The sequence below is a fragment of the Gorilla gorilla genome, chromosome 14 (genome assembly GCF_029281585.2).
Source record: "Gorilla gorilla gorilla isolate KB3781 chromosome 14, NHGRI_mGorGor1-v2.1_pri, whole genome shotgun sequence".
Lineage (NCBI taxonomy): Eukaryota > Metazoa > Chordata > Mammalia > Primates > Hominidae > Gorilla > Gorilla gorilla.
In genome coordinates this window covers 55445176-55458700 of record NC_073238.2, presented here as the reverse complement: position 1 = coordinate 55458700, position 13525 = coordinate 55445176, and the positions used below count along the sequence as shown (strand labels likewise).

General features: G+C 39.3%; 1 non-coding gene and 1 pseudogene across 1 annotated transcript; both read left to right on the top strand.

Moving 5' to 3' along the window:
- Positions 1–937: 937 nt before the first annotated feature.
- LOC115930484 (small nucleolar RNA U13) lies at positions 938–1044 on the top strand. The gene has a single exon (XR_004067120.1). It is a non-coding gene; the product is annotated as a small nucleolar RNA U13 (small nucleolar RNA).
- Positions 1045–11234: 10190 nt separating this feature from the next.
- On the top strand, positions 11235–11818 carry LOC101124426 (calmodulin-1-like; annotated as a pseudogene).
- The last annotated feature ends 1707 nt before the right edge of the window (positions 11819–13525 follow it).

Here is a 13525-nt window from a genome sequence, read left to right as displayed (position 1 = left end):
TACTGTATTTAATCTTTTGAGATCATGTTTTCACTCAGCGTAATTCTCTTGAGATTTATCCAAGTTATCGTGTATATCAGTAGACATTCCAAATGGTACAGTAATGTCACACCAAAAATCTGCTCCTCCATAAAAGCAATGAGGACATTAGCAAAAGCTGTTGACATAAACTTATTAGAATTGTGGAAATTAACTAAAAGCTTGCCACATTCCAAGGAATGTTTACCTAAGAAAAACAGCTGAACTCAGTAAGAACAGAAAGCCTGTGGTGTTTTAACTTGCTCTAATCCTATACACCTCTCCCCAGCTCCATGGAAGCCTTGAAACTCAATAGCTTCACATTTATAGTAGTTGTGGAAAGTAGAGCTTAGCAGCCACTGGAAAGAAAAGAACAGATTTGAAGCCCAAAAAGGCTCATTCCCAGAGAATTAACCACGAGTTGACCTAACAGCTCACTGAAAATCTCCATAATCAGGACTTCTTTTAATTTGACCTATTTCAGAGTATACTCTGTATACAGCTTGATGTACAGGGCATTTATTTTTTAAAAAACAATCAGTAGTTCAACAAAAGAAATTAGACTTAACCAAAATGAAACTTTTGTGCTTCAAATCATAACATCAACATACATAATGTGAGTGAAGAAAAAAGTAAAAAAACAACTCACACACTGGGAGAAAATATTTGCAAATCATATATCTGATAAGGGACATGTGTCTAGAATATGTAAAGAACTGATACAATTCAACAATAAAAAGACAAATAACCCAACTGAAAAATTGAGAAAAGATTTGAACAGACATTGCTTCAAACAAGATAGACAAATGACCAACAAGCACATGAAAAGATACTCAACACATTAGGGAAATGCAAATGAAACCACAACGAAATACCACTTTACACCTACTTGGATGGCTACAATAAAAAACAAAAGCAGATCCTTTTGTAGTTTATAAGCGTGATGACTGGGGTTTCACGTGCATGTGTGAAATGTGCCTTCCCCAAGCCTTGTTACGATCTCATTGGAACATTACCCCTTTGACATGAAAATTCAAAAAAAGACAAAAGCAAGGATGGCAAGGATGTGGAAAAACTGAAATCCTCATACCTGCTGGTAGGAGTGTGAAATGGTACAATGGCTTTGGAAAACAGTTTTCTGTTCCTCAGAAAGTTAACAGAGATACCATATGACCCAGCAATTCCACTCCTAGGTACATAACAAGGAGAACTGGAAACATATGTACAGAAAAAACTGGTACACTAATGTTCATAGCAGCATTATTCATAACCGACAAAAAGGAGGAAAAACCCGAATGCTCATCAACTGACAAATAGATGAGCAAAAGGTCAATATCAGTGCAATGGAATCTTATTTATCCATTAAAAAATAGAGTTCTGATGCATGCTATAACAGAGATGACTCTTGAGCATATTGAGCTAAAGAAGCCAGAAACAGAAGGAAACATATTGTGTGATTCCATTTATATGAGAGATCCAGAATCAGCAAATCCATAGAGACAGAGAATAGATTAAGGGTTGCTTAGGTCTGGGGCGTGAACCTATGGACAATAAGGTGGAAATGGGGAGTAATGCTAATAGATATGGTAATGCTAATAGATATGGAGATTCTTTTGGGAGTAATGACAGTGTTTTGGAATTACTGGTGATTTTTGCACAATTATCTAAGTAGTGTTTGTATCGTCAGTGTTCTAAAAACAACTGAACTTTAAACTTTAAAAAGATGAACTTTATGGTATGTGAATTATATCTCAATAAAGCTTTTATTCTTAAAAAAAAAAAAGTTCATTTCCTAGAACAGAGCCCTCAGAAATAACGCCGCATACCTACAACTATCTGATCTTTGACAAACCTGAGAAAAACAAGCAATGGGGAAAGGATGCCCTATTTAATAAATGGTGCTGGGAAAACTGGCTAGCCATATGTAGAAAGCTGAAACTGGATCCCTTCCTTACACCTTATACAAAAATCAATTCAAGATGGATTAAAGATTTAAACGTTAGACCTAAAACCATAAAAACCCTAGAAGAAAACCTAGGCATTACCATTCAGGACATAGGCGTGGGCAAGGACTTCATGTCCAAAACACCAAAAGCAATGGCAACAAAAGACAAAATTGACAAATGGGATCTAATTAAACTAAAGAGCTTCTGCACAGCAAAAGAAACTACCATCAGAGTGAACAGGCAACCTACAACATGGGAGAAAATTTTCGCAACCTACTCATCTGACAAGGGGCTAATATCCAGAATCTACAATGAACTCAAACAAATTTACAAGAAAAAAACAAACAACCCCATCAAAAAGTGGGCGAAGGATATGAACAGACACTTCTCAAAAGAAGACATTTATGCAGCCAAAAAACACATGAAAAAATGCTCATCATCACTGGCCATCAGAGAAATGCAAATCAAAACCACTATGAGATATCATCTCACACCAGTTAGAATGGCAATCATTAAAAAGTCAGGAAACAACAGGTGCTGGAGAGGATGTGGAGAAATAGGAACACTTTTACACTGTTGGTGGGACTGTAAACTAGTTCAACCATTGTGGAAGTCAGTGTGGCGATTCCTCAGGGATCTAGAACTAGAAATACCATTTGACCCAGCCATCCCATTACTGGGTATATACCCAAAGGACTATAAATCATGCTGCTATAAAGACACATGCACACGTATGTTTATTGCGGCATTATTCACAATAGCAAAGACTTGGAACCAACCCAAATGTCCAACAATGATAGACTGGATTAAGAAAATGTGGCACATATACACCATGGAATACTATGCAGCCATAAAAAATGATGAGTTCATGTCCTTCGTAGGGACATGGATGAAATTGGAAACCATCATTCTCAGTAAACTATCGCAAGAACAAAAAACCAAACACCGCATATTCTCACTCATAGGTGGGAATTGAACAATGAGATCACATGGACACAGGAAGGGGAATATCACACTCTGGGGACTGTTGTGGGGTGGGGGGAGGGGGGAGGGATAGCATTGGGAGATATACCTAATGCTAGATGACGAGTTAGTGGGTGCAACGTACCAGCATGGCACATGTATACATATGTAACTATCCTGCACAATGTGCACATGTATCCTAAAACTTAAAGTATAAAAAAAAAAAAAAAAAGTTCATTTCCTTTTTATTGCCAGAGTATTCCATGGTATGTATATAACACAGTTTGTTTAATCATTCATCCACTGAAGGACATTTGGTTTTATTTGCTTGTTTCCAGTTTTTGGCTATTATGAGTAAAGCTGAAATAAAACAATACTTTTTTTTTTTTCTGTCGCCCAGGCTGGAGTGCAGTGACGCAATCTCGGCTCACTGCAACCTCTGCCTCCTGGGTTAAAGCGATTGCCCCGCCTCAGCCCCCCGAGTAGTTGGGACTACAGTCATGTGCCACTACGCTCGACTAATTTTTGTATTTTTAGGAGAGACGGGGTTTCACCATGTTGGCCAGGCTGGTCTCGGACTCTTGACCTCAGGTGATCCACTTGCCTTGGCCTCCCGGCCTCCCAAAGTGTTGGGATTATAGGTGTGAGCCACCGCGCCTGGCCCAAAACAATACTGTTTTAAAACACACAAATAACTCTTATTTTAATGTTGAATCCTCCTAATTCAAGAATTCTGGGAATTTACATGTTAAACCCTTCTAGTAAAAAATGATCATGCTTCAGTTAGCAGTTTCTTCCCTTATATTATTTTTACTAATAAAGACTGTAAGACTCCATTCTTTTTTTCCTTCACTTTACTAGAGCTCATATAGCCTTAAAGGCAAGATTTATGATATGACCAGGTGCTTCTCCATGTCCCATACTGGAGCAACCCTTCTCTGCTTGTCCAGTATCAGAGAACAATGCTTTCTCTACCAAAGGGCCTTAAACATGCTGAAATTATTCCATTTATCTTTTTTTTTTTTAACTGTTTATTATCGGTCTTCTCCATTAGATTGTTCACTCCATCATGGGAGGGACCACGTCTATTTCACCAGTTCCTAGCATAGTGCCAGGCATGGAGTCAGTGCTCATGAAAGAGATAAATGAGTGTATCTGGTTCTTGTTTGAATTCATATGACAAACACTTGCATCTGTAGCTCTCGTCATTTAGTGAGTTCTCCAGCTTTCAGGGAGAGCTGTTATTACACCATTGTTTTTCTGGTTGTTATAGCAACCCACTGGCCTCTAAAACTACAAGTTAATTCTGATGCGCTCATTTTCCCAGACAACGAAACAATACTTTCAATTATGAAATAATGTTATTATAAATCATGTTTCTCACACTATAGAGGGACGCTGAGAGGTTTTCTTATCTTTTATGAAGATAGCAGAGAGTCAGCAAAGCAACAAATCTATTTGAACCAATAAATGCTAGGAAACAAAACCAAAGCAGTAAGACACACATATTCACTCCCAACTCTTTTTTATTTCTTTCAAATTCTCTAACCTTTCCACAAGCATCTGTAAATTCGACTGGGTTTGTCTGTCCAAGTTGTTAGGGAAGTTTTGAAAGGTGATTGTTGCAAAACAAAGAACTGTGAAGAGCTCTGTTACAGTCTAAGTATTTCCTCTATTTTTCCTCATTGCTGGTTGCTTAAATTTCATGTCAAATTAGCAAATGATAATAGTACAAAAATTGGAGTTCTACAGAAAAGGTCCAGTATAAGGTACTTTCCCAACTTTTCCCACCTCCCATCCCCTCACATTGTAGGTACAGAAACCAAGAAGAGTTTTATCCAACTGGATTAGTCATTCTAAGGGTTACTTCTATATTACACTGCATTTTCTCTTCTGTAGGTTTTGGTCACAAGCACTACTAAGAGTCACGTTCCCGGCCAGGCGTGGTGGGTCACACCTGTAATCCCAACACTTTGGGAGGCTGAGGCAGGTGGATCACGAGGTCAGGAGTTCAAGACCAGCCTGGCCAAGATGGTGAAACCCTGTCTCTACTAAAAATACAAAAATTAGCCAGGCATGGTGGCAGGTGCCTGTAATCCCAGCTACTCGGTAGGCTGAGGCAGAAAAGTGCTTGAACCCGGGAGGTGGAAGTTGCAGTGAGCCGAGATCATGCCACTCCATTCCAGCCTGGGTGACAGGGCAAGACTCCGTCTCAAAAAAAAAAAAAAAAAAAAAAAAGAGTCATGTTCCATGGCCTATCTTGGAATATGCCAGCTCCAAGATATATGCTATAATAAATATTTCACTACACCTTCCCCTATGCAGTTCTGAATGCTTTTCTCATAAACAGGGTTGTGATACCCACCAGTTAAACAGTCCCATAACCTTATGGTTATGGCTTTGACATTATAATGGCTTTGACATTATAAAATCAGTATCTACTTCAATACATTCAGCCATCTTCACAAATATACAGTGGGGATACTGTCAAGAGAACAATAAGGAAGGGCATTATAGAGTGCAGTGTCAATACTGCAGATTTTCAGATGGGCATGGTGGTGTGCATCCATAATTCCAGCTACTCAAGAGGCTGAGGTGGGAGGATCACGTGAGCCCAGAAGTTCAAGTCCAGTCTGGGCAACATAGCGAGACACTGTCTCTAAAAATAAGATTGAAGATTTTGGTGTCATAACTCCTGCTGCATTTTGATTTAAGTATTTGTAAGAACTTCATTTTAATCTTATAAAAGTCTCCAAGCTTATTTATGTATGTATGTATTTTTGCTTATTGTGAACCTGTCTTTGGACTTTTCTATTCTTTTAAATAAACACTGAATAATATACAACCCTAAGTCATATATCAAACCTTTGAGACAGTTAAACCTAGATATCTGCCTACTGTTAAAAATTGAAAATGAAAAAAATATTGATGATGGCCGAATGAAATAGAAGATTTGCCAGGGGAGAATCAGGTGTCCAGCCACACAGGTCTGGTAACAATTTCTTGGTAGAGTGACCATGTTCCAGGTTTATTTCTCTGCTTTAGAAGTTTAGATATTCAGGTATTGCTACCCTTGATGTGATGGGGTTTGGGTACGGAATCAGGTTAACCTGTTGCAGGAAGTCAGGGACCCCGAATGGAGGGACAGGCTGAAGCCATGGCAGAAGAACATAAATTGTGAAGATTTCATGGACATTTATTAGTTCCCCAAATTAATACTTTTATAATTTCTTATGCTTGTCTTTACTGCAATATCTGAACATAAATTGTGAAGATTTCATGGACATTTATCACTTCCCTAATCAATACTCTTATGATTTCCTATGCCTGTCTTTACTCTCTTAATCCTGTCATTTTTGTAAGCTGAGGATGTATGTCGCCTCAGGACCCTGTGATGATTGCGTTAACTGCACAAATTGTTCGTAAAGCATGTGTGTTTAAACAATATGAAATCTGGGCACCATGAAAAAAGAACAGGATAACAGTGATGTTCAGGGAATGAGGGAGATAACCATTAGGTCTGACGGCCTGAGAGCTGGGTGGAACAGAGCCATATTTCTCTTCTTACAAAAGCGAATAGGAGAAATATCGCTGAATTCTTTTTCTCAGCAAGGAACAGCCCTGAGAAAGAGAATGCATTCCCAGGGGTAGGTCTCTAAAATGGCCACTCTGGGAGTGTCTGTTTTATACGGTTGTAGATAAGGGATGAAATAAGCCCCGGACTCCCGTAGCGCTCCCAGGCCTATTAGGATGAGGAAATTCCTGCCTAGTAAATTTTAGTCAGACCGGTTGTCTGCTCTCAAACCCTGTCTCCTGGTAAGATGTTATCAATGACAATGCATGCTCGAAACTTCATTAGCAATTTTAATTTTGCCCTGGTCCTGTGATCTCGCTCTGCCCCCATTTGCCTTGTGGTATTTTATTGCCTTGTGAAGCATGTGATCTCTGTGACCCATACACTCCCTCCCCTTTGAAAATCACTAATAAAAACTTGCTGGTTTTGTGGTTTGAGGGGCATCACGGAACCTGCTGACATGTGATGTCTCCCCCGGACACCCAGCTTTAAAATTTCTCTCTTTTGTACTCTTTCCCTTTATTTCTCAATCTGGCCAACACTTAGGGAAAACAGAAAAGAACTTACATTGAATTATCAGGGGCTGGTTCCCCCGATATTAACCAAATCAATAAGAATCAAATATACAAAAAATATGATACTGATATATTAATTTACAATTATAAAATATAACTTTCATATCAATTAGCTAGATACTGGTGATCCCTGATTAGCACATATTCTTGTGGCCTAATTTTCATGACAGATGAATTACTGTCAGAAGCTTGCTTGGTGGACATGGACATAGAATTCACAGAGCAATTTGGATGATCTTAATGACCATTGTCAAGGTGGTGTGAGAAGCAGGTTCATTGTCTTCACTGTACGGGGAGACCTGAATGGACAGTTTTTCTGGACAGAGCCAGATCTAAAGGTCCATAATTGCATGGCCAAGTCTTTCCTAGGCTTCTGTGCTGGAGCTCCTCCTACCCTCCTCTGGTTGCTACATACTTTCTTGTACCCTTTTTTTCTTTGCATTATTTCTGTGGTTATATCATTTCTTCAATCAGCTTAATATAAAGTGGAACCCATTTTTCCTTTTCAAGATTACATATCTCAGCTAGGCACAGTGGCTCATGCCTGCAATCCCAGCATTTTAGGAGCCCAAGGCAGGAGGATCACATGAGGGTAGGAGTGCAAGACCAGCCTAGGCAATACAGCAAGACCCCATGTCTATAACAAAACTTAAAATTAGCCGGGTATGGTGGTGCATGCCTGTAGTCCCAACTAGTCTGGAGGCTGAGATGGAAGGATCTCTTGATCCCAGGAGGTAGAGATTACACTGAGCTATGATTCCATCACTGCATTCCAGTTTGGGCAACAGAGCAAGACCCTGTCTCTAGAAGAAAAAAAAAGATTACATATCTGCTCTGATTTGTATTTATTTTCTTTGGAAATGAATTTTTTAAAGGCTGTCATACATATTCCAATGTTTAATTTTGTGTGTATTTGGTGGGGATCTGCATGTGCCTCTGGCCTCCATGTACTAGTGTGTCTTTATTTATTTATTTATTTTGAGACAGAGTTTCACTCTTGTTGCCCAGGCTGGTGTGCAGTGGCATGATCTCAGCTCACCGCAACGTCTGCCTCCTGGGTTCAAGCGATTCTCCTGCCTGAGCCTCCCGAGTAGCTGGGATTATACGCATGCACCACCATGCCCGGCTAATTTTGTATTTTTAGTAGAGACAGGTTTTCTCCATGTTGGTTAGGCTGATCTCGAACTCCCGACCTCAGGTGATCCTCTCACCTTGGCCTCCCAAAGTGCTGGGATTGTAGGTGTGAGCCACCATGCCCAGCCCTACTGTGTCTTTAAACTGTCAGCATATCATTAACTATGTATCACTGGTGTGGACGTCTAAGTATTGTTCATTTTTATGAAATGACAATGTGCAGAGAGCACAGGAAAAGACATTTATGATGTGTTTATGATGAATTTCATAGATTTGAGGATGATCAACTATGTTATTTTTATTATAAATGTAATGAAATATTGAACATAATTTCTACTATAATATCATATATTACTTTCCAAATTTCATTTTGCTCAGTATTTCTCAGAGGCTCTTAAGTTTCAGATGAGGATATTTTATTTAAAAAAAGAACTCAAGGAAAACAGATATGTGAGGCATTGCACCAAGTCGAACAATTCAGTAATGGATTCTGTCCTATACTTCTCATGCTTGGAACATGTAATTATTGAATGATTAACTAATATGCTCAGTTCTATATTAAATGGAAATCCTAAAACACACTGTTGGTAGAAAAGTGTAAACCAAAAATTATTATTTTTGTAGAAATGCAGTAATTGTGCAAATCTCAGCAAAATATATTTTCAGAGATCTTAGTTTCATTAAAATAATGTAAGATAGCACATAATACAATGTTTAGCATAAACTAGATGATCAAAAAATATTACTGTCTCCTAATATTACAAAGAAAATGTCCAACATATAATATAAAGTATCAGTCATACCAAGAACCAAGAAAGTCACAACTTGAATGAGAAAAAGGCAATCAACTGATACCAATACAGATGAATCAGGTATTGGAATTATTTGGCAAGCACTTCAAAACAGCCTTCATAAAAATGCTTTAATAGCCTATTAAAAATTCTCTAAAAACAATGGGAAAAAAAGCTAAAAATCTCAGCAAATAAATTGAAGTAATAAAAAAGAACTAAGTGGAACCTATAACACTGAAAAATAGAGCTGGGTGTGGTGGCATGCACCTGTGTCCTAGCTATTCAGGAGGCTGATGCAGGAGGATCATTTTAACCCAGGAGTTTGAAGCTGTAGTGTACTATAATCATGCCTATGAATAGCCACTACACTCCAGCCTGGGCAACATAGTGAGACCTCATCTCTAAAACAAAACCAAAACCAAAAGATAAACTAACAGAAATAAAACAGCAATAGTAGAATGGACAAAACAGAGGATAGCATCAGAGTCTTTCAGGACAATCAGTGGAATTCACTCAAATTGAACAACAGAGGGAAAAACAGAGGAAAAAATGAACAGAGGCTCAGAGACTTGTAGGATAATAACAAAATAGCCAACATTTGCATCACCAAAGTTCCCTGAGAGTGGTGGTGGAAGAGAGTGAAACTGAAGGAGTACTTGAAAAAATAATTGCTGAAACTTCCCAAATTTGTTGAAAAACAGAAAACTACAGATTCAAGAATCTGAGCAAATCCCAACAGGTTAAGCCCAAAGAAATCCATTCCAAGACACATCAAAATTAACTTCTTCGCCAGGAGCAGTGGCTCACACCTGTAATCCCAACACTTTGGGAGGCCAAGGCGGGCAGATCACGAGGTCAGGAGATCAAGACCATCCTGGCTAACACGGTGAAACCCCGTCTCTACTAAAAATACAAAAAATTAGCCGGGCATGGTGGCGGGCACCTGTAGTCCTAGCTACTTGGGAGGCTGAGGCAGGAGAATGGCATGAACCCAGGAGGCGGAGCTTGCAGTGGAGCCGAGATCCCGCCACCACACTCCAGCCTTGGCGACAGAGCAAGACTCCATCTCAAAAAAAAAAAAAAAAAAAAAAAAAAAACTACTTCCTAAAAACTAAGTGCAAATTTAATCAGTTAAACTTCTTAAAGAAAAGATCTTAAAAACCAAAGAAAAATGACACATTATCTGTAGGGTAATATCTATTTGAATGACAATTTCTCATCTGAAACCATGGAGACCAGAAGGAAGTGGCACAGCTATTTTTTTTTTTTAAACAAAGTGGGTCTCACTCTGTCACCCAGGCTGGAGTGAAGTGGCTCAATCATGCCTCACTGCAGCCTCCAACTTCTGGGCTCAAGTGATCCTCCCACCTCAGCTTCCTGAGTAGCTGGGACTACAGGTGAGCACCACCATGCCCAACTACGTTTCCCTCTCCCCCTCCCTGAGACGGGATCTTGCTATGTTGCACAGGCTGGCCTCAAACTCCTGGCCTTAAATGATTTTCCCACCTTGGACTGTGGAGTCACTGGGATTACAGGCCTGAGCCACCTCATCCAGCTGGTACAGCATTTTTTAATTGCTAAAAGAAAATAACTTTCTACTGAAAATTTCACATTTACCAAAATTATTCTCTAGGAATGAATTCTCAGATGAATGAAAAATAAAAGAATTTGTTGCTTGCAGACTTATCCTTAAAGATTGGCTACAGAAAGTTCTTTAAATAGAAAATAAATGATCAAATATCTCAGAGGATTAGGAAGGAAAAAGGAACAACAGAAAGAGCAGAAATACAAACATATACAAAAGCATGTTTTATAAATCATAGAATGGTATGTTTCATAAACCATGAATTTTATAAATCATATTTGATTATTGAAACAAAAATTATAGGCCAGGCACGGTGGCTCACGCCTATAATCCCAGCACTTTGGGAGGCCGAGGCAGGTGGATTACCTGAGGTCAGGGTTCGAGACCAACTTGACCAACCTGGTGAAACCCCATCTCTACTAAAAAAATACAAAATTAGCCTGGCATGATGGCACATGCCTGTAATCCCAGCTACTTGGGGAGGCTGAAGCAGGAGAATTGCTTGAACCTGAGAGGCAGAGATTGCAGTGAGCTGAGATTGCACCACTGCACTCCAGCCTGTGCAACAAGAGCAAAACTCCGACTCAAAAAAATAATGTATAGGAATTAGTCCGAGTGGAGCGAGCGAGCTGAGTGGCTGCGTGGTCACATCTCAGAAACCGGTAGCACTTGCAGCATGGCTGACCAACTGACTGAAAGGCAGATTGCAGAATTCAAAGAAGCTTTTTCACTATTTAACAAAGATGGTGATGGAACTATAACAACAAGGAATCAGGAACTGTAATGAGGTCTCTTGGGCAGAATCCCACAGAAGCAGAGTTACAGGACATGATTAATGAAGTAGATGCTGATGGTAATGGCACAGTTGACTTCCCTGAATTTCTAACAATGATGGCAAGAAAAATGAAAGACACAGACAGTGAAGAAGAAATTAGAGATGCATTCTGTGTGTTTGATAAGGATGGCAATGGCTATATTAGTGCAACAGAACTTCACCATGTGATGACAAACCTTGGAGAGAATTTAACAGATGACAAGGTTGATGAAATGATCAGGTAACCAGATATTGATGGTGATGGTCAAATGATCTATGAAGAGTTTGTATAAATGATGACAGCAAAGTGAACAACTTGTACAGAATGTGTTAAATTTCTTGTACAAAATTGTTTATTTGCCTTTTCTTTGTTTGTAACTTATCTGTAAAAGGTTTCTCCCTACTGTCTAAAAAATATGCATGTGGTGGGGCTCGGTGGCTCACGCCTGTAATCCCAGCACTTTGGGAGGCTGAGGTGGACGGATCACGAGGTCAGGAGTTCGAGACCAGCCTGGCCAATATGGTGAAAGCCCATCTCTACTAAAAACACAAAAACTAGCCGGGCATGGTAGTGGGCACCTGTAGTCCCAGCTACTCGGGAGGCTGAGACAGGAGAATCGCTTGAACCCAGGAGGCGGAGGTTGCAGTGAGCCGAGATCACACCACTGCACTCCAGCCTAGGAAACAGAGCAAGACTCCATCTCAAAAAAAAATTTAAAAATAGATAAATAAATAAATAAATAAAAGCAAAAAAGAAAACCTACTAGGGTAGAGATGACAGAGAGAGATAATACATGTTAATGAAAAATTCAATTGACAAGGAAAACATAATGATCTCAAATGTGTATAAACCAAAAAACAGCCTTAAAATACATGAAGCAAAACTGATAGACTTAAAAGGAAAAACAGACAACTCCACAATTACTATTGGAAAATGCAACATGATCTTTCAGCAAGTGACAAAGTTACTAGACAGTAAATTAGCGAGAATATAGAAGATCTAATATAATCAACCAATCATGGAGTGACACATCACTCCACCCAATAAGCAGAGTACACTTTTTTTTTCAATTGTTCATGGAAGATTCATCAAGATAGACCATGTCCTGAGCCATAAAACAACTTCAACAAATGCAAAATAAATGAAAGTATACGTAGCATGTTTCCTGACAATATTGGAATCAAACAGGTAATCAATAACAAAGACAACAGGAAACTCTGTAAACACATAGAAATTGAACAACATAAATTTTAAATCATTGCTGGGACAAAGAGGAAAATCTCAAGTTAAAAATGAAACTTAAGGAATATGAAAATACAACATACCAAAACATGTTGGATACAGCTAAAGGATTTTTGAGAGCAAAACTGTAGCATTAAATGTTTACATTAAACATGAGAAAAGGACTCAAGTCAATCTAAGCTCCTACCATAAGGCACTAGAGAAAGCAGAGGAAAATAAACCCAAAGCAATCAAGAAGGAGGAGGTCAGGCTTGGTGGCTCACACCTATTATCCCAGCACTTAGGAAAGCCAAGGCAGGGAGGATCACTTGAGCCAGGATTTCAAGACCAGCTTGAGCAGCATAGCGAGACCTCATTTCTACAAAACATTTTAAAAATTAGGCATGGTGGTGTGTCCTGTAGTCCCAGCTACTCTGAGACAGGAGAACTGCTTGAGCCCAGGAGTTCAAGACTGCAGTGAGCTATGATCGCACCACTGCACTCCAGCCTGGGTGACAGAGTGACAGTCTCTCTTTCTTAAAAAAAAGGAAGGAAATAATATAGAGATCAGAACAATAATTAATAAAATTAGAAATAAGAAATAGCAGAGGAGAAAATTTTAATGAAATAAAAGACTATTTCTTTCTTTTTTTTCTTTTCTTTTTTTTTTTTGAGACGGAGTCTCACTCAGTCACCCAGACTGGAATGGAGTGGCACGATCTTGGCTCACTGCAAGCTCCGCCTCCCAGGGTCACACCATTCTCCTGCCTCAGCCTCCCGAGTAGCTGGGACTACAGGCGCCCGCCACCATGCCTGGCTAATTTTTTGTATTTTTAGTAGAGACGGGGTTTCACCGTGTTAGCCAGGATGGTCTTGATCTCCTGACCTCGTGATCTGCCTGCC